Raw genomic sequence first — 20,545 nt, 5'->3', positions numbered from 1 at the left:
TCCTTGCTTTATCAAGAAACATGTTTAAATTGCTTTAGGGGACTGGAAGATAATCCAGCTGTATCTCACCATGCAGATATTGAAGCAGAAAGGTAAACTCAGTAGTGGTTGTTGTGGTTTGTAGCAAAAGGCAGTTATACGTTTAAGGGTTCACATCCAGGCCCTCCCATCCTACGTCCCTGCAATAGACCAACCTCAGAAATGCTTTCTTCAACGCAGTTGCAAATGGCAAAACCCAATCATAGCTGTGGTTGTGACTGTGGAATAATGGGAGATGCCTAGAAAATGTTAATGTTGTTGAGGCCCAGAGTTTTCAGCCGTGAACTCCAAGCATGGGGAGGGGTTGGGGGAAATAAATGCTGTTAAGCATGAACCTAAGCATGGGCTTTCTCAGACAATCATTAAGCTGTTGTCAGTGAACCAACACCAGAACAGTTTTTAAAGTAGCTGGATTGCATTTAACTAGGAGCCTATTTAGTGTTGTAACGTTCACAATGAACTTTTTCCAGTTTAATAAAGATCTCAGCTGCACTTATGCCAATGGCAATGTAACATCTTGTTGGTTAGTGATATGAGGCCTGTTTTTTATTTATTTTTCTCAGCTTGCCTCATTTCATTAGTCAAAAGCAAAACAAAGATGTGGTTATTAGGATACAAGGTTCTTTGCATAGACGTAACTTATTTCTCTACATACAGTCAAAATAAGGTATGTGAGGACAAGCCAGCCCAAAGCTGAACCAAAGCATATAGTTACAATCATACTGTGGTCTTTTGGCTTAGTCTTCTGAAAAGGTTCAGACTGAGTGGTAATGGTTTTACCAATCAGGTTTAAAATGTGGATTATTGTTAATGAAGGTAGCTGGAATCCTTTCAGACCCACCAGTTGTATCTGGTCAGAGTTACTGGGTCAAAGGCTTGTACTTCAGATGAGGATTCATCTCCCCTTGCTTCAGACATCTAAAAATATGCTTTTAATCTAGGTTAGGCATCAGGCTCCCTTCTACAGTTGATATAGAGGGAGAAAGGATGAGAGAGAGAGGCACCTACAAAGGACAATTCTTCCCACTTTTCTTAGACAGATGTCCTAAAACAAACTGGTGGGTGAGGTGACTCCCCTTCTTCTGCTAATGCAGCTATAGATAGCCTCTTGGAATCTGCCCCAAATACAGGCTAAGGTTGATAAAAAGCTCAACTACAGCATTGAGCAATCTCTGGACTGTCTTTCTCAGGCATGAAAAATGTCCCAGGCTCTTGAGGCAGGATGACACTTGTGCTGATCTTGTACAAAGTCACTGTTGCCCTGTATTGAGCATTGAATTCCTAGAGCATCACTTTAGAGAGAGCCCCATCACCGAGGGTCAGTAGCACATCCACATGTCTGCATATTTAACCTTATTCAGGATGCTCAGTAGTGACAGTGAGGAAAGTCACGTTCCTGTTCCCTGGTGTGGAAGCTGGGGAACTAGCTTGTGTCTTCTGTGCTTTTTTTTTTATTTTATTCTCATCTTCCCACCCTACACACCTGACTGATACTGAATACAGTCCATCCCTTGGGGAATGTAACATTCATTTTTAGTAGGGAAATGGTCTTGCAATCATAAAAAATTGATGGCTGTCTGAAGCAGCAGTTAGTCTTGCTTGAGAACTGCCTCATTAACCTACAGCACAACGTACACATTATGGACACATTTATAAATGGGAGAGACTGTAGACTTCAGTTTCTAATTTCCTTCTTGCAGAGAGTCATAAAAATCACAGGGAAAACACTGCCTTTGACATACTGCCATGCCAGACCTCTCCGCTTCTGTAGCTCCTGTCAGAGGAAGGATGGTTCTCTGTGGCCATGTAAGTGGACTAGGACAGAAAAGAGACCGGTTTGCTCTTCCTTAGACAGGTAGGTAATTTTGAGATCTCTCTAGTGATGACAGACATCATGTGGACATCTGGCTATCACCACGCACAGCAGCCCAGAGCTGGGTGCAAGCAATAAGTCAGGCTCGGTGGCATGAATAGCTGGGATCCCAGGCATGAACTGCCCAGCCTGTCAAGCTTTGATCACCAGATGTCTTGGCTGGACCTGGACACCCTGGAAAATATTGTTTCTCATCCTCACAAGTATCTGAGATGTTATTTTGTCACAGATTTTCAACTGGGACATGGTAGTTCCTGTCTGACCCTCTCAGCCCTCACAGGAGGCATTTGCCAACTCAACCACCTCAGTGAAATAACTTTGTGAATCATACCCATGATGTGACCTGAAACAGTAGGTGTGTCGTGAGCCTCACATGAGGTGACATCACTCCACATGGGAAAAGAAGGTAGGGAACATCCAACACAATGCTGGCTTCTCCCTGCATCGCATTTACTGTAAACACTGGTTTAATATCTTCACCCACAGCAGTAAGCCCACACATGTATGTCCAGAAGCACTGGGTGCTCTGTCCAAGTCAGGAAGAGCTGGTCCATGCAAGCTGGTCCTAGCTCAAGACAGACCTGTCATCCCTGTCTTGATGCTCCATTTCTCCACCTGTGAAAAGAGCGCCACGGTTTTTCCTTTGTCCACCTTTTTGTTCAGATTGAACAAGTTTTATCATTTATACATTATGTAAACTACATGTTAAGCTGATAATAAATGAGTGAACTTAGACCAATTTGCCCTAGCCAATGACTGAGACTTGCTGTTTGTTATGAATTGGTAAACTTTTCTGTAAAGCATTTTGGGTTTGGGGATTTTTTGAGTGACAGATAAACAAAAATTTTTCTGTATTTTTCAAGTAAAAGACATCAGTTAAAAAAAATCTCCATTTCACAGCATCCCACTTCTCAGGTGTGTTCAACCCATTTCAGTAGCTCAGTGGCAGAAACGTGGCTAAATTTGTCCAGCTATGAATTCCCTCCAAGATGACCCTATATTTCCTTCCCTTTCATATAAATGCCAACTGCAGGTATCTTTGAAAAGGACTAGAATGTCACAGCTAGAAACCTGGTTCTTGGTTACTCCTAAATACAATGGAGTTAAGGTTGCTCAAGAGAAATCTTGCAAGTTAGAGGAAGAAGTGGAAAAGATTTTGATCTGTGGCAAAAGAGAGGAGGACTCCCAGTTTTACTGCAGCTGGGTAACCTGAAGCAGTACACTTTTTCTTCTTCTGCCTATTTTTCAAAGACAGTGACATTAGCTGGAACTGTAAAGAGTGGAAAGCAGTAGCTGAGAGCTTACTGTCAACAAACATCTTGTCCAGCTGTGTGCATGTGTCATTTACATGTAACCTCAGAGGTGTTTCCTGATAAGACACAATCTGCTTCCTGTTCTCAAAGTTTAAAAACAATGGCAACAGTACTCTGTTGCCTTACATACTTTTAAAACACATAGGTGAGTGGACCAAAAAAAATTTTTCCAGGGCCTGTTGAGAGCCTATAATTGAAAGTCTTATTTCTCAAGCATACTCGTAAAATTTCCATTCCCCCTTGTACATTCACTATGGAAATTAATTTGGTACAGAAAGGTTATTCTTGGCAAAACAGAGATCTGTCGTTGGGAAGTTTCACAGTGCAACCAGTCACTAAAACCAGACTTTGCTGTCCCAGCAGCATACCTGTAAACAACTGGGAGTGAATAGAGAGCTTAGAAATACCCCTCTTCCTAGTTTTTAATTTTTGTTTAGAAAACAAACAAACTGGAAAGATTTCTTTGCTCAGGGAAGGAGAGGACTGAAAGTTCTAGTGAGAGCTGAGCTTAGGGCTGGTAGGAAGCGCATGAATTACATTCAGTTCTACTGATGCCCTGTGTACCTAATGTACAGAAGACTGCTATTCAGCTAGACCACTCCTAAGCTGTAGGATAGAAGTATTTTCCTTACACCCCAGCTTGCCCACTTTAACCACTGACATATGCATCTTAAGGAACTTACATATTAAAGAAAGAATCCTACGAGGCTGTGCCTGTCAGTAAACAGAAGGGAGGACATTTTGGGCCACAGATCCACCCAAGCGTCCTCACAAGCTCCGAGGGTTTTGCTGGATGCGCATGTCAGCACCAGTGCTGTTTTGGGCTTGTCTCTTGGGGGGAGTCAGCATGCAGGAAAGCTAAGCTGTGGACTTGCAGCACCTGCTTTGCTCTGCATTCATTTCCTGTGCAGACATCGCGTGTGCGCTGTGTGTGTGGGAAGCAGGGTACTTCGCTCCTCATGCAGTTCAAGCATAACCATGTCGGAAGTTAATATGCTGTGCGCTGTAACTCACTGTCTTGCTTGCTGCACACAAACTTCTTCTTTGGAGGTGCTCTAAAGGTGATATGGACATCCTCTGTGAGGGCAGAAAGTGCCCGTTCCCAGCATGTGCTTGTCGGGAATATTCTGGAGTCCTGCTGCATGGCTGAAGGTTGTGGATACTACAATAATACAAACTGTACTGTGTGACCAGGGCTTTCCTCTCAGCCCAGCCACTGACCTGCTAGGTGACTGTGGAGAACCATCTCACCCTGCCACCATACCTTGCCTTGTCTTTGTCTGTCTTGTCTATTTAGCTTTGAAGTGCTGCAAGGAATAATAAATATTTTTTATCACATAATTATGGAGGAAAAAAAAATTCAAATTGTTAGTAATGAGGGTCATGGGGGATTCTGCCTTTGGGGCAGGCTTATTACAGTTGTATGTAAGTGTCAGAAATGGAGCCAGCCACTCGCAGGTGATGGTGTCAAAGCTGTGCTGGAAAGAGATGGAAGATGTCACCTCAACAGAAAGAAAAGCCCTGATGTTTTTGCATGCTGTGGGTTTTGTCCCATTCATCTCTGCTTTCAGAGTAGCTCAGGACAACTGAAGCTGAGCCTAACTTCTGCATTTAAGAGGCTCCACAGTCTACAACTGTCTGAGTAAATCATTATCAGAAATTGGCATCCCATGGAAATTTAGAGGTACTAATCATGTGAGCATGCTCTGTGGACCAGGGGCTTACTATGTCACCAGCGCAGCTCGTAATCTCCATAGGGATGGGTCAAGTACTTTTGGGCTCACTGTTGCCCATTGCACTCATTCTCCAGGTCCTAAATATCACAAGAGGATTAATTCCTCTTTCATGTGAGACAGATCCTGCCATCTTTCAGCAGCAGTAGGAGCTCCACAATCCAGTCTCGGTAGAAGTGGTATCTTGGTCAGATCTGTGGTAAATGGCAAGTTAGTGGGTCCTGACCCTCTAGCCCGGTGATTCTCTCCAGAGAGTGGATAAATTTGCTGTTGGCAAGGGGGGTTTCTGTATTGCAGGCAAGTGTCTGTTAGAAACTAAACTGGGACCAAGCCAAAAATAATTACTGGAGGTTTAAGAAAGTATGTCAGGATTTTGCCCTATGGACCTTGACAAGAAAGAGAAAACTCCTTTACCTTGCTCCAGATGGAAGCTTATTTTTCTTGTTACAAATTAAATAAAAATGACAGAAGAAAGTATAGTGAGTTATTAGAGCTGGTAGCTCAGTCTGACCTTTTCCACTCCAAAATCTAATCCCAAAGAAGCAGGGTTCCTGGAAATCTAATTTTGCCTTCGAGGCTGATTAATTATTTGATCATGCAAGCGTTGGCAAGCCAAACAGTTTACCTTTCCTGCATGGCTGCTGTTTCAGTTAACAGTGTAGCCTCAGAGAATAATCAGTTTAGAGTTTAAACTGAGAAGCTGTAGAGAATTTCACACACTATAACTGGATTCACTCCCACACCTGTTTCTTAAACAAGCAAACATACGTGTTTTTATAAACACAAAGAAACATACAGCTTTTGAAGGAGTGGGGTATTATAAACAGCTACTTTAATTGCTGGTGATATGATAGAAATTTTGATGTGGTAGATATTTTACACAGCATCCCTTGTTTTTAAGTGATGCATGTTTGGGACCTACAACCACTCAAAAACCTACACCACTCTTGGTGGCAGGATGGCAAAGCCAAGTAGCTCTAAGTGCTGAAGGGAGAAGGCACTTCAGGCATAGGTCTCCGGCAGGAGACCACTGCTATGGCTCTAACACAGGATGAATTAAGGCAGAGCATGAAGCTGGGAGCCAGGGTAACCCAGTGATGCTGGCAGCAGTAGCTGCTACTTGCTCACCTCCTCGCACTGCTAAGGCTTCAGACCACACAGCAGTCCTTGCACCAGCCTTGAGGAGTCCTCTGCACAAGAGCTGTGCTGTGCAGGTAACATGCGCTATTGTGCTTGCAGTCCGCAGGCACTCAGCCTATCCTGCAAATGCACAGTCTTGTAAAAATTGTATCGTCTCTTCCTTAAAGTGGATAATACTGGGTAAAATGGCAATTTTTTTGACTTGGCATTATGGTTTTCTGCAGTGCCAATGGAAAAGTGCAGGGATAGGTATGGCATGCATTTGACATCCTTACAGTTTTTGTGCCCAGAAGTTTTGCCAAGTGGAATTTGAAAATTTTGAATGTTTGTTTGGAGTTTTGAGATGGCCAGCAGCCTTGCTTGATGCAAGACCATGCATCACTACTGGCCACACCAGATATATGCATTTATTTCTGTCACAGGAATTGTGCTCAGGCATCTGGAAATACCTGTCCTGAAAGGATAGTAAGGCACTGGGATAGATTATCCAGGAAGACTGTAGTATCTGCAGTGCTGGGAAAAGTCTTTAAGAAACAGGTAGACAACTGTCTCTCAAGCATGGCATATACCTAGTTCATCCCTGCAAGGATCAGGTCCTTTCCAGCTCTGCATTCATGAACGCTATGTACGAAAAATTCCTAGAGAAGTGTGGGGATGCCCACTGTAGCATGGACATTTGCCTTGCAGCCTCCCTGCAAATAAAATCTTCTCTGACAAGAAATGGAAATCCTGGAAAAACCTCCCACTCCTCAGAATAACCCTCTTTGTAACTTGTCACATATCCCTCTCAATGACATTTCTCTGTTTCTGCTGAGACAAGGGCTCATCTGTAATTCTCAGTAGAAGTCCACATTATAAATACTACCTTCCCCCCTGCCAAAAGGTAAAGATGGGAACAGCAAACTGGTTAAGAAAGGCATTTTGTTAAAAGCCTGCTTCTCTGTAAGACAGCGTGGTTTGGAGAATATTCTGTTTATGAAGAGGGCTTTCTCTCAAAGGTGACTATCTGCCAGGGAGACTAAAATACTCTGGTGTGGGCTTCTCCTTCACTGCTTTCTGTATTCTGAAGCCATTACATATCAGTTCCCAGCGTTGTCCGTTTCCCCGTGCTATCCTTCTCTGGTTGTGGCTTATGGGCGAAGCTTGCTCATCTGCTCTGATCTCAAGTTGACTGTAGCAGAGCATACAGCCCCAGCACAGACTGGAGACATTCCTTATCTTATGCATCTCTTCCTGATCTCTGCAGTCATCCACTGAGAAAAATGCAAAAAAGAAAACATTTTCAAAGGATTTGTAATGTCTGGGGCAAGAAAGAATTTGCAACCAACCCCCTCATCCCACCCCGTCAAAACTCCCAAACAAAGGCCACATGGGCAATCACATTTAAAGTGGTCATACAAGAGAATGTTTACTCTGAAATTACAGGGAATACCTGCTAATTCCTTTTTCAAACTGTACATGTGGTAGGAAGCCCCTTACTTCTAAAGCAATGTCACAGTACCTGTTGAGGGCTTTGGTACGTGCCTCTGTGCCTTTGGTGTGGAGCAGCTGAAATGCGGTCCTGCTGTTAGTCTACTCAGTTCAAGGCCTGGTTTTAAGGTTCAGGCGAGCATAACATCATAGGTGCTGCGCCAACTCTGAGATGCTCTGATGTGACAGCAAGGACCATCCGAGTGTATTTATCAATGGAAAATGACAAAAAAAAAAGAGACAGGCTAAAGGGAGCTTCTACTGTAAAGTTTTGTTTATACAGATGTGATCACCTTCAGCACAGCGATGTTATACCACTCCTTTAGCAGCTTCAGCCTTTGTCCAAGTGGAAAAAAGCCCTCAGATCTTCCCCGCTGTAAAACACTGCTTAGGTAAAACAAGCAGACAAAGCTCCTGTGTCCCTGAAATAAGCTTGAGGTTGTGGATAATTACTTTGGGAAGCAGGGACGTGAAAGCAGCTGAGATTTCCCCCCCGCTTTTTCCTTCTTTCACTCTTTTTGCCCAGCAGCTCCAATTTCAGGAGAAACCTTCAGGTGAATGACACTGAATTACTTGCTCTTCTCTCCACTTCTTGGTGGGACCAACATGAGTTTATCGCAGAACAAAGTGGTGGTCTCACTTGACCGCCGGCCTCCCCTCACAGGTGGTTATCCCACACTGATGAGCGCCTGGGAGCAGGGGGTGCCCAGTGCTTCCTTGCCACAGGCCTTTCTCCCGCAGCTGTGTGGTCTCCCTGCCCGAAGCTGCCCTTGTCACGTAAGTAACCCCGCTCCCACCGAGAGGGCATTGGAAGGCCTGTCATGGTTGCCTCTGCCTGGACCTCAGAGACCTGACTCTCACAGACCTGACCTCTGTCACCTGCTGCCACAGTGCACGGCCAGGGCTGGCGATGGGACTCAAAACCCAGCTGGCAGATTTGGGGTGACTTCCAGGATCCAGATGGGGACCAGGGTGATGGCAGGTCTGTTTCAGTGGCAGGCTCTGATGGTGGTGACAGGTACCGGGAGTACGTGGCGGCAGTTGGCCCTGAGAGGGGCCTGCAGCCCCCCGGGACCTCACTCGCCCCCCACAGGCACATGCAGCGTTATCGCCGCTATTAAATCGTCGGGCAACGTGACCTTACATCCGAGCTCTGCAGCCTGCAGGCGATCGCTAACAAACCTCCCGCCGGGGCAGAGCCGTGCCTCGGGGGCAGCGCCATGAGCCTGTACCGGCAGGCGCCAGCGCCGCCTCGGCGGGCCGCCAGGTGGCGCTGCAACCGCGCGGCCCCGGCCCCGGCCCCGGCCTCCCGGTGGCCCCGGGGCTTCCCCGGTCGCCTCCCCGCAGCGCCGCGCCCCGAGGGCTTCCAGCCCCGCCGAGGAGCCCGCACCGAGCCGGGCTCCCTGTCCTACCTTTCCGGCTGAAAGGTAAAACCGCGGTTGTGTTTTTCCCCCACCCCAGAGGTATTCGGGTTATTCACCACTCGCGTTCAGGAGATTGCCATGATCGCGTGCAGCCGGCCCACAGTTTATATATAATTCAAGATGATAACGAAGCTGCTGTAAATCTAGAGAGGAACAGTGTAGCTTGAATAACTCCTGCCGAAAGCTCATTTATCACTGGGGAAGGAAAATCCTGGAGAGCTCCTTTGCTCGCTGTGAGGGGGAACCCGGCGAGGAAACCGAAGTGAAGCTGCACCGAAGGGAGAACGGCAATGGGAGGCAAATGGTTAAAAGCACCCCTGCCACAGGACTCACCCGCAGCTCTTTTTCCTCTAACTGTGCTTCATATAGAGGAAAAAACCATAAATAAATAAAGCAGGAGATTTGGGAGTTTCTCCTCCTGCTACCAAAAATGTCCAGCTGAGGTATCTGTTAGCTTATTCCTGCGGGAAGTCTGGTTCTGCCAGAGTTTTTTTGTGCTGCCTGTTCAGGCAACTCCTGACCAACAGCAGGCCATAAACTGGGAAACGGAGCAAAAAAAGGCAGATTTCTTACCAAATTGTTGTTAACTGCGATGCCGACAGCTGCCAAGGGCAACCGGCCCAGCGGCTGGAGGAAGCAAATGGCCGTATTTCGGTTCCCCCCTCAGCATGTGCCTGAGTCCCAGGGAGCCAAATGGGCCACTGTGGTGGTAAGGGTGTGTGGGGCATGGGGGACGGGGGTCTCCCCCACCCTGCAGGCCATGTGCCACCTCCTCTGTGCCCCACAGCACCGCCGAGGGCAGGAAACCCCGCTGTCCCCTCTGCCTCCCGCTCCTCTTCTCAGGGCTGCAAAATTCAGTTTTGTCCGTGCCACTGAACAGCGTTGATCTGGCCCTGCTGCACTATAGTTGCAAAGGAGGAGGAAACTGCAGTTTAGAAAAGGCCACCCAGTTAGCTGTGATCCAGGGCCTCCCTTCTGGGAACAGCTCAGTGTAGGGGAATTCCTGTTCCTGTCCATGTCCCAGCAGATCTGGCTCTGCGTAGGCAAGAGGGCAAAAAGTTCATTTTCAGGCCTGAGTCCTTATTTTGTATTCTTTCACCCTAAGGGTCTCTGGTTTTCATTACGGTTTTCATTATATGTAGGACTGATCCTGCCTGGGAGCCTAGAAAAATCCTAAGTGCCTTAAGGGTATAGAAACACCAGGCTCTCCTTCCTTTGTGGGGATCTCTTAAGTAAGCTAGATTTTCCAGCTGAAGTTCAGCACTGATTTCACCCTAAGACCCAGAAGCAGCACTCAGAACTGCACCCCCCCACCCCACCCCTAATTTGTAAATGTATATCTGCTTGGGGGTAGAAGATAGAAGCTGCTCATTTGGTCATCAGGAGTTAAATGAAGGGGCAGCACAGCTCTCCTTACCTCATCTAGGTCTAACATAGCATCCCCTCAGGCTGCATGGGTATTGCTGCCCTGTAGATGTGCTTTCCTCTCTGGTGGGGAGAGAAGGGCAGTCCCTTCTGTCTTAGTCTGCTTTAACCCTAGGTGATGTGATGGCTCCAGCAGCTGCTGGTCCTGGAGCTGCCCTGGCCTGTCTGCCCTGAGCTAAGCAGGCTGAGTTGGTGTCAGGAATGCGCTGAGATGGTCCCTTATGAGGAAGCCAGGACTAAAACTGTCTAGTGTGTTGTATGCATCAGTCTAGGGCTGTATGCATTGTATGACTGTATGCATCAATCTATTCAGGAGGAGAGAGGGGTTTCACAATTCATACATGAGGTATGGAAGAGGGTGGGGAGAGCCATTTACCTAATCATCATCTTCTACTCTTACCTGGAACTCTGTGGATCCATATATTGACCCATGGTCACCTGCAGATTGTAAACCCGCTGGGAGAGAGGCTGTCTTTTCGTTCAAGGTATATCCAGTACAAGATACTGTGGCGGCCTTTTTCACTGATTAGAGATCGGTAATGACATGATGGGTAATTAGCAATGATGAACATTGATTGCAAAAGAAAAAGTACAGAAAACAGCCAGGAAACTTGTTCTGTTCGGTATTACTTGGAAAGTAGATGAGGCAGACCATAAAGAGCTTTTAAGCTGTTACTGATAGTGGTTGATACTGAAATAGTGCAAGGAGGCTGCTGTGGGAGAAGTAGCTAAGGTTAACACAAACAAGTTCATTGGGATGGAAGCATTTAAATGCTGTATTCTGGCTTGCTCTCCCATTTCTGGTTAGTCCAGAAGTCTTCACTCTTTCCTGAAGCATCAGTGGCCACATATGACAATACCCATGTTATCTGTACTTTGGAGGTAAAGGAGCTGAGGCACAGAAGGTGAAGCACTGGCCTTACATAGCATCTTAGTAGTAGGGGTGGAAGCAGAATAAAAGTCTGCTGATGACAGTATTAGCAATATTAGCCTACTAATGATGCTTCTGTAGGGAAGAAAAGACAGTACCTGGAGGGCATGATGGTAACATCTCACTCCGTGTGAAGGATAGTCCTCGTCCAGAATTGGAGATCCTCTTAGTGTGTACTGAACATAAATAGTTTGCCTGCAAGTCTGATGGAGAAACAAAGAATTGCACGAACTTGCCTTTGAAAAATTGCCTTTATTAGACCAGTCTTGCTAAAATTGCTGGGAGTAACAGATTCTAAAATTGAGCTACTGAATTAGTCACAAATGGAAACTGTGACAGCCAGCCTTAAAGTGGAGAAAATTGGATTAAATAATTGGACCTTGGGCATAGCAGGATGTCTAGGAAGTTGCTGTGCTATAGGTGATGAACTCATATGGAGCATGGATTTCATGCTGGTGAATAGCAATGTAATAATTGTTCTACAGAAACATTACAAACCCAGGCTGGAGAAATTCCCTTTGAAGAGGTGACCCAGGTGAGAAAATGCTTTGTAGACAAGTAATCTGCTGTGAGCACACTGCAGCCCTGGAGGGCTATGGTCACACTCACAACCGTGTGTGGTATCTTCCCAGCGCATGAAGGAGGAGGAAGGAAATGCTCTTTGAAACAGAGTAGTGCGAGCGGAATGGGCAAACGCTTTTGAGTGATATCATGTGTGCAAAAGCATTTCCAGGGTCAGGCCTCAGTTACAGAGACTCTTGAAGGACAGCACCTCCGGTAGATCAGGAAGCCCCATAGCAATGATAACAGCTATGCCCTTAGAGCGTGGTAGGTTCTGGTTCCAGGGGAATGGATAAGGAAAAGGTAAAGGTAGGTGTAGGAAGTTTTAAAAAGGGCTGAACACTTAGATAAGTTAGGTCTGAAAGGCTTTCTGGAGAAGACAGTAAGATATTAATGTCCTCCTAATATCAGCTTGCTTCATTCACACAGGGGAAAAAAAATCCATTACTATTACCCAGCTCACAAATGATAGTTTCTAGTCTTGAAGAATCCAAATCTGTAAATATTTTACATGGAAGAACAATCTCTTTGAGAAATACTTGTGAGCACCTTTGCTTTTTGGGGTATAAAGGGGTGTAAGGGCTCATAGGACTATTGCCTAAAAGACATTAAGGATAAACAACACTCCCCCCCGCCCTCCTTAACAACTCTACAAAACCATTTTTCCAATGGACTTTCCTACTGATATGCTGAATAAAGAAATACAGCAGCTTTGTGGTACTAAACTAAACATTGTTGCTGGTTTCTTAGAGACCCATATTGCAGTTCTCCATCTGCCTGCTGGTTTCCATATTTATATCTGGTATTAGGACTCTCTCTAGAATGCAGTAGTAATTCTTGGCACTAGCTATCAATATATTCCTTAAAATAATCAAATGAGGTCAATGTGTTGTTTTTTTAATTCCGGAATATAAATTCATAGTTTCAGCATTGTGTAGTTCCTCTGTGTAAAGAGTCCGTATCTGTTGGCAAGTGCTGAGCAGAATCCTGGGTTAGCTGTGAGTTTTAGTGCAGACTTTCTACGCATCTCAGGTGACTTAACTTAATCCATCTCGCTGTCTCAACTTCTTATCAGCAAGATGGAGGTGATAACACTACCCCATAGGGGTGACATGGGAACAAATGTAATCAAGAGATTGTGCAGGAGTTATTTACTAACAACCACAAAATACGTAAGATTTCTTATCTCAGTATGAAGATTAAGCAGGCTCTAATACAATTGCACTCTTGAGAGGCAGCTGGTTTGCATTCTTTTTGCTGATAAAAGGGAGTGTGCTTTGTCCAGTATCAGACCACTCATCAAGAATGCAGTTGTGTATTATCGGACTTCTTTTTAGCTGCAAAACAAATTGCAACAGGCATAGCATGTGGGTATGTAATGCTATCCGAAATGCTAAGGATCATATTTCCAACAGAGCTGCACACTCTAAATGGAGATTTGGCATTTTCTAAAGGGTTCATCTTCCATTGAGAACAAGAAGAGACTCTGGGAGCTTAAGCGCTTTTGAAAAAAATTCGGCCTCTCTACAGGAGCTGAGCTTTCTTAAGACTGAAAAAATGGAGGAGGGGTGTGTGGAATCAAACCATAAATGAGCTCGGAGCAGCGGCACCCTGTGACCTGGTTGGCAAATGGAACAGCATGAATGTAACGTGCAATGCTGATGGTGAGAGAGAGAATTATCACAGAACTGATGAGACACCTGGATCAGAGCTTCAAAAAGTTAATATGCTTGTCACAAGACAGAAGTTGGTCTCTACTGGCAGCAGTAGCTCTTCAAAGCTCTTCTGACTATTTGTTTTACCAGTGCTGTATGCATCAGTATTGTCCTTTTCAACTGCACATGTGGCCTTAAAGTCCTAATCCTGTTCTGACTAGGGTCAAATTCAAAGGCTTTTCCCTCTCCCATCCCCTTAAGCTTCTGCTATGACTTCTGTTGTGAGGCAGTCAGGCATTATACTGATTCCTGGGTATAAAAATGCACACCTATGTTTTCTTATGAGAGGCATCCTGCTCCATTCACACACACTGACCACTCTGTAGAAAGGCTTTTACTTTTGGTTGGACTGAAAAGCTTTAAAACTATCCAAATTATAATATTTTTTTCTGTTTGTCAGTCACTGCTTTTTTGCTCCTGTTCTGACACCGCGTATCACAGACATGCGGGAATACCAGCACATGTTGAAGCATAGCTGTTGTTCTTTTGTAGCACCCTTGCCTTGGAGCTCTGCATGCCAGAAAAGGACATGCCCATCTTCCTTTTCTAGATGATCTTCTACGGAGGGACCCAGCTTGGATCAGTTGGAATTAGTGTGGTATATTATGCCTTCTATCAGATAATGGGGAGCTGTATCTGTTTCTGTAGGAACACAGGTTTTCAGGGGACTTTGCTCTGAGCTCCTCTCAGGTCTGTATGGATCCTCCCTCCAGACACTGCCAGGTTATGAGTCTATATACTTTTCAGGGGAATGTTTGCCATTCTGTATGCTGCCATGCTTCCTTCCAGCTCTGTGTCTTGCCTTGAAATTCTGACCTTTTAGGCTGTATGGTGAAAGGCTGTTTAGTACTGGTCACTGAAGAGTTTGAATTGTCAATGTATTCCTAGGTGAGCTACCTGTCATAAATGGAGAAGGCCTCCCAAACACCTTCCTCGAGGGGATGAATTAGGTAGAGATTAAACAGTGGTAATGGCTGGCTTTTTTATGTAGATTAAAACCTTAGGAAGTGCTTAACAAGGTGATTTGCAGCAATAGCCACACAGTCCTTTTCCGCCATCCATGTTATACCTGTGTGCAACCCCACCTTATACTGTGCTCACTTCACAGGCAATACCATGGATGAGAAATCAAGCTATGAAGAGCTGCTATATTCCCTCTGTGGTGCAGGCAAACCAGTTTCATCCGAGAACACTGGCAGTGTGGTTGCATTTCTTGCCCTCTCTGCAGATCAGGTACCAGACCCAGGTACATCCCTTGCTTGTGGCCTGGAGAAGATCCAGCCCAGCATGCATATGGGGGTTCTGAATTCACTTTCTTGTCTTTGTAACTGAAAGGTTTTAAACTGAAGTGCCAGACACCATTAAACTGACACTTATTTGCCTTCAGTCTAGGGTAATTGGTAGGTTAATATTTTGGTTGAGAATATATTTTATGCTAAATACAATATTTTACAGGATAACGGACTTGAAAATATAGAAGAGTGTAAATGTTTTGCTTTTCAGGTTTTATGTGCAATAAAATGATGACTGGTATCAAACAGGTGTAATTTAATTTTTATGTGACTGTTTCTCCCTCTCCAATTCTCAAATAAAATGCTCAGCACCTTTTAAAAAGCCCACCTGCACTAAGAGACTGCTTTTTGTTGGCCTCTAGAGCACTAGTTTTAATTTGCTAACAGGAAAAAATCTATTGAAGGAGGATTATACAAGCTAAGAGACATTTTTAGGATGGGAGAGAGAAAGTGAAATAGCAGGCAATGAACTCCAGGAAACAGACTCAAGCATAGGACAAATGGGTGCAGCCTTAACTGTGCATCCTCTTCTGCAATGTGTGTTCAAACTGTTTAAATTCTGCCCCTTTTGCTTGCTGCACAGGGGAGGTCCTCTAGCGGGATCGTCCTGCTGTCCCTTGTGTTGCAGCTAGCAGGAAAAGCAGAATTGCTACGGCTCTTTAAAAAGGTGTTTCAGCGCCTTTAAACTGATTGGTCCTGCTCAAAGGAATCTCTGTGGCAGACTGTATTACCTTGCTCTTCATTCAGTCCAGGGTGACCTTCCTTCCCCATTTTGTTCATCAGCATGTCCAGGATGCTGCACAGAGAGGATTCTAAATATATTTATCTGGAAGTGCAGACATGGGAGACGTTCTCTGAGCTCAGCAAAGGGAACCCGCTCTGCTCCTGGAGCCCTCCCTTACTGTCAGTGCCCACATCTGTACCATGCATGAAGTCAAACAAAGGTGGCAGGAGGCCTGCAGGGATGAATGAGAAGCTCCAGACAAAGCCTAAATATAAAAAGGAAGAATACAAGAGGTGGGAGCAGGGACAGGTGACCCAGGAGGAATGTAGAGACACTGTCTGAGTGTGCCAAAGCCCACCTGGATTTGAATTCGGTGAGGGCTATGAAGGGCAACAGGAAGGGATTCTACTAGTACATCTGTAGCAAAAGGAAGAATAGGCAAAATGTGGGCCTGCTGCTGAATGGGACAAAGGACATGGAAAAGGCTGAGGTATGTGCTCAATGCCTTTGCCTTGGTGTCTACTGGTAGGAGCTGCCTTCAGGAATCCCAGGCCCCTGAGACCAGAGGCAGAGTCTGGAGCAACAAAGACTTGCCCTCAGTAGAGGAGGATCAGGTTAGGGAACATGTACACAAACTGGACATGTGTAAGTCCATGGGACCTGATGGGATGCATACATGAGTGGTGAGGGAGCTCGCCGATGCCTCTTGAAAGCCACTCTCGATTATCTTTGAAAGGTCATACTGATCAGCAGAGGTTCCTGAAGACTGGAAAAAAGCAAATGTCACTATCTGCAAGCAGGGCAAGAAAGAGGATCCAGGGAACTCCATGCTGGTCAGTTTTACCTCAATAGCTGGGACAGTAATGGAGCAGCTAATCCTGGAAACCATTTGCAAACATATGAAGGATAAGAAGGTGATTGGGAGTAGTCAGCATGGATTTATGAAGGGGAAAACATGGTTAAACCTGGTAGCCTTCTACAATGAGATGACTGGCATGGTGGACAAGCAGAGAGCAGCGGATGCTGTTTATCTCCACTTTAATAAAGTTCATGACACTGTCTCCCATGAGACTTCCAACCCTGGTGTTTAGAGCTGACAGGTGTCCTGAACTCCAGTCCTGGCTGCAGGGGTTGTTAATACCTACGTTATTATTGGATAATATACTTAACTGCGGGCTCCCAGGTGGACATAGCCGCAAAATGAAGTCAAGGAAAGGGACAAGATGTAAGATGCAGCCTCCTCTGCAGCACCCTCTGAGGACAGCTCAGCACTCTATTCCTTGCCAGTCCTGAGCATCTCTCTCTCCTCTGGGAGCATGAGGATCCCTCTGCAGGGATAAAACGCCTAATTCCTTTCACAGATTTACCCCCCAGAAGCTCCTGGTATACAGCTGTGGTAGCAGTGTGTTACTTGTACATTACCTGGTTTTCCAACACGAGGATTTGCTGAATGGAGTGTATTTCTTTGCTCTTTGAACAGTAAAAACCTGGAAGCCATCTTCTTTATTCTCAAAGGATATATGCCCACAAGACTCTTACCAAGATAAATAAGGTTTCAAATAGTTAAGGATTGCTGAACTGAGCTCATTGTGTATTACAAATAGTAAAAAACCCCCCCAATCTTACATTTTTGTTGCTGTTTAAATGGCTCAAGTAGACCATCTGCTTCTGAAACAGCTCATGTATTTTTGGATTTGGTTATGAACTGACCACAGCATTGCAAACAGCACTCATCTGCGAACATATCTGTTTTTATACACAACATGAGACTGGCAAGAGAGATGTGTCTACTCAGTGTTTTAGAAGTTAGACAGGAATGGTATGACTTCAGATTGGCACAACCATGTCCTTGTCATTTCACTTCACTACCACCTAATTTGTATAAAACAGGGAAAATTTTAAGTGGGTGTTACCATAACAGGAGCATCCAATGAATCCCTTATTTGTGGCAAAGGAAAGCAGTAATTCTAAGGTGACTTCACTTAGCCTTTTGTGATTCACAGGGGATGTAGAATTACGGCATTTGTTCTTAAGCAGAATTATGGATGAGACCCAAGACTAACTGACAGCTCAGTTATTTCTTCCTGATGCATTTCATTAATAGCCCCTGCACCTCTCACCTCTATGAAATTGGCAACTAGTGAGGTGCCTGTAAGAGGCTAATTGCCTCCAGAGTCAATTGTCCTGGAGCCAATTGTTAATCTCCTGGTGTTAATTGCCAAAAGCAGGAGTAATCAAAGTAGGCAGGGGGCATAGGAGCTGCATGCATATTAGAGCTATGTAGCAAAATGCAAAAGGTGTTTAACTCTGCTCCATGACACTACAGCAGAGCTTAGCAAGTGCAAACATGATGAGGCACTAGCTGAGTGTAAATCCTGAATGTTTTGCTGCATTTTTCATTCATCACCTTCAGATTGCTATTCTACTTGTGAGCTATAAAACAGGTGGGGTGAAATCTGGGCCCTGAGGAGGTCAAATAAAAAGTGTCAGAGAGCTGGCTGGGGTGCCTGTACTACTTGATGTTGGAATGATACTAGCAGCATTGTGATGGGTTTGGAAAGAAAAAGAATGTTATTGTGACAGTTGTATAGTTTAATTCTCTGTTTTGCCATGGCTTTTCATTTTGATGTTTCCAGACAGAAGACTGAATTTAATCCCAGGGTTAAATGAATCTCTGGAACTCTTCTAGTAACTTTAGTTGAGTTGATCCTGTCTCCATCAAGGTATATCTACGGTGTGTTTGACTTGTGCTTTTGGATCTGGCTTCTTAACATGAGGTGATTGAGTACCTTGCTGAGAAAGAAAGAGAGAAAACTGCTATTTTTTGGATAAACTAAGATGCATAAACAGCTATGAAATTATACAGGTTGTAGTGTGGGCCAAAAATCTGACCTGTGTTTATTGTTTGTTAAGTTAATGGGAGGAAGGCATGTTTGATAAGATGCCTATTTTGCACATAATCTGTTGCAAAAATCCTGCTAGGCTCCTCTTTCAGTCTGTCAGACTGATGGCTTTTGAGCATCCCAGTTTACAGCTTCTGTCTAGACTATGGTTTGACCTTTTGTTCCTGGTGTCAGATGGTGACTTTCAAGAGCTTGAGCCTGCTGCTGTTGGGCAGAGGTGGAAGTGGGTATTCCACTAACCTGAGCAGCTGGAACATCTGTTGGGGGGATAAAACAATCAGTTGTTTGTCTGGATGGTTGAGTGATAAGAGACTTTGGCTGGGGAGCTTTGTCAGTATGTGACAAATGTTTTATCTCCCAGTTTACAGTATAACGATAATTCTTCTAAATGAGTAACGATTACTTTAGATATATTTTTTTAAAAATCCTTTTTTTTTTTGACATGCACCTGGAGGAGAAGAAAATGGAAATCTTCTGCAACTACTGCATATTGTAATGGATATCTTGCAAATGAATAACAACAATGATTAAGTTAGCTTACAAACTCCGGTCTGGAAACTGCCTGCATAACTGAAGGGAATGAGAAACACTTGGGGGAAAAACCCTCAAGATTTTTGTGATGCTGGTGACACAAATGTGGGAAGAAAAAAAAAGAGGTAAGATTAACGCATTGATAGCGTTAGGGTTACTAAGCAGCATAACAATAATGGATTCAAAGAGCACCTCTGTAAAATATACTTTGTTTTGATTCAGATTTCAAGCTGGCTGCAAGCTATACTTGTAACACACAGTGTAGATATGCTGAAAAGCCATCTACAAAGCTCTGCCCTTCAGCATATTTTTTGCTTTGTGTAATATAGTACACTAACATGTATAGGAGCTGTGAAGGGGGGTGAGGGGAAGAGGAAATAAGCTTTGTGACCCAGTTTTATACACAAATTATAAGGCTTAATTTGAAGCACAATCATTTCATCAGGTGTGTGTTGCAACTTAAACTGGCAGGATGATTGGGTCCCTCGAGAGAGAATTTAATTTCAATTTTTTTTTTCCTGCCCTAAATGCAAAGCTACTTGATATTTGCTTTAGTACACATGGATTTGGCACCTGCTGCTAGTATTGTGGCAGATAGAGGTAGTTACAAAAATTAACATGAATTTATAAATAAAGTAATGAAAAGCATAACAGCAAAGGTTAAGCTAAAGGCAGGGCCTGCCACTGTACTTAGTTATTAAAGAAACAACCTGTTTTTCCTGTCTTCCGTCAGCCCTCTGCCTTCTGGCGAGTCTGAAACTACCCAGTGTAACATCAAACCGAAGCAACAAAGTTTCAGGTACTTCAGGGAAATCTCCCCTATGGAATGCAGAAGAGACCCTCTTCTAAGGGAGCTTCTCTAACTGTCCCTGAAAGAGCAGTAAAGAGAAGTGCTGTCACAAGCCTTCACTTGTTGCTTTACTCCTGCGTGCTACCAGAAGAGGAAAGGCAATCTCCTAGCATGCTACAGTATATTCCCTCCCTACTGAGGACCAAAGCCCATGAGGTCAACTGCCCTCAGAAACACAGCGGTGGCTGCCTGCACTTGAGTACCTGTGAGTGCGTTTTACCATAATGGCTTGTACGCCTTAGAGGGCTCTCTGCCTTCGATGCTAGAAGAAACCTGTGGTTGGCCTTCAAAGGGAAGAGCTCTGCAGGGAAGCAGCTAGCCTGAAGAAGGCCAGAAGCACTGGTTGCTGTTGCTGAGCCCTTCTGGAGGAAGGGATGGTGTGGTTCCCCAGCCCCACGTGGGATTTGTGCCAGTGGCACGGATTGCTACTGCTTCAGTTCTGTAAAGCCTCAAACCTCATTTCAGTAGAAGTTGTGTTAAGGTGGAGCCAAAGCTGTGCGCACACTGCTAAAATCCACTTCCCTAAAATGCTTTCTGGTCGTGGTTTACATTCTCCTTAGAATGAATCACAGATGGTTTTGTTTTTTTTTTCCTTAATCTCATCAGTTACATGGTGGGCTA

The 20,545-nt window shown here is 44.7% G+C and overlaps 1 long non-coding RNA gene across 1 annotated transcript; it reads left to right on the top strand.

The window, feature by feature from the left end:
* Positions 1-8,863: 8,863 nt before the first annotated feature.
* LOC140656013 (uncharacterized) lies at positions 8,864-20,545 on the top strand. The gene is made up of 4 exons (XR_012043934.1): positions 8,864-8,995; positions 14,733-14,870; positions 18,998-19,199; positions 19,808-20,545. It is a non-coding gene; the product is annotated as an uncharacterized lncRNA (long non-coding RNA).

This window comes from Ciconia boyciana, chromosome 1, assembly GCF_034638445.1.
Source record: "Ciconia boyciana chromosome 1, ASM3463844v1, whole genome shotgun sequence".
In the NCBI taxonomy this organism is placed as follows: Eukaryota; Metazoa; Chordata; class Aves; order Ciconiiformes; family Ciconiidae; genus Ciconia; species Ciconia boyciana.
This window is presented reverse-complemented; position numbering and strand designations above follow the sequence as displayed.